Source organism: Mus caroli, unplaced genomic scaffold (genome assembly GCF_978045245.1).
Source record: "Mus caroli unplaced genomic scaffold, Mus_caroli_1 scaffold_13, whole genome shotgun sequence".
NCBI lineage: Eukaryota > Metazoa > Chordata > Mammalia > Rodentia > Muridae > Mus > Mus caroli.
Genome location: NW_028227268.1, coordinates 98189048 through 98190369, shown reverse-complemented (window position 1 = coordinate 98190369; position 1322 = coordinate 98189048). Strand labels below are relative to the sequence as shown.

At 41.5% G+C, this 1322-nt stretch overlaps 1 non-coding gene across 1 annotated transcript; it reads right to left on the bottom strand.

Annotated features, from left to right (window-relative positions):
• Positions 1-279: 279 nt before the first annotated feature.
• Positions 280-407, bottom strand: LOC115032690 (small nucleolar RNA SNORA17). Its single transcript, XR_003838319.1, has one exon. It is a non-coding gene; the product is annotated as a small nucleolar RNA SNORA17 (small nucleolar RNA).
• Between the last annotated feature and the right edge of the window lie 915 nt (positions 408-1322).

Below are 1322 nucleotides of genomic sequence, written 5' to 3'. Positions count from 1 at the left end.
CACTGTGTCCACAACCTTCTGTTTCTCCTCCATTTCTCCACCACTTTCATGCTCCTCTTAGTGACTTTCAGGATCTCTGAGGGTCTGGGGTCATCTCAGGAGTGATCTTAGGAGTGCTATGCCCCACCTGTACATTACTGGACCAGCTGTGGTCATCTCAGGCATTGTCTGCTCCCTAGGCTTGCAAGATACCAGACTGACAGTCACCTCAGATTAGCTTCCTGTCTCTGGAACCCCTGTGTGGGACAGGTGGTTGTCTCAGGTTCGCTGTTTTCAGAAAATGTTAGCTTACTATTCATTTGTATGTTCTTTAGTCAGAACACCGGGCATAGACATAGCCTCTCTCCTCTCTGCCACCTACAGACATGTGACACAGCAGCCGCACCGCCAATGCCCCTAGGGGCAAGACCAGGCCAGGACCTCACTTTAAAAAAAATTTTTTTTTAATATCACATAAGACCACAAACATATCCATTTGATATCTTCCTTATTCTGTTTTCAGATGCAAACAAATGAACATGTATTCTACTTTTATGAACATGTTACATATTTATAAATAATAATGTTTTCTGCATTGTTGTAGCCCAGCTTCCTTTTTCTTATTTATACATACTGTTAATCTCCCCACTTTATTATAACTTGTCTTTCCTTCTTTCTCTTTCTTCCTTCCTTCTTTTCTTCCTTCCCATTTTCTTTTTAGGTTTTTTTGAGACAAGGTCTTACTCAGTAGTTAGGTTACAAAGTCAATCTCACTGTGTTAACCAGGATGGCCTTGAGCTCAAAGCAATCTTCCTGCTTCAATCTCCTAGACTCTGGGATTATAGGTGGTAGCCATCACAGTCAGTCTAATGCAGCTTTTCAGTAGTTGTAGCTTTTCAGTAGTTGCATAGGAATTTCATTTGTTGTTTTAACCCTATTTTAACACTATTTTATCTGTCCATTCTTCTTCTGTTGAACATTGGCTTTGTGTCCACTCCACCATTCATGGAGATATAAATATAATCAACAGCATGTGTCACTTTGGGCTGCAAGGCTCACATGGTAATAGGGGAGCCAATTGCTTCCTTGTTTTGTCCTTTTACTGTTAATAAATCCCATGCTGTGTTTTTCTAAACTCATCCCTACATTACAGCATCTGCTCCCACCCAAGCTGCTTCTGTCTCAATTTTCAGCTAGGTTCTACATATTGAAAGGAAATAAAACTTGAGACCTGTGATTCATGTAATGTATGTCAAATAGCCCAAAGAGTTGTTTGTGAGCTTTGAAACCTGGGGCTGAGAACATAGCAGAACAGACCAGGACATGCCCGGGCAGGCCCATCG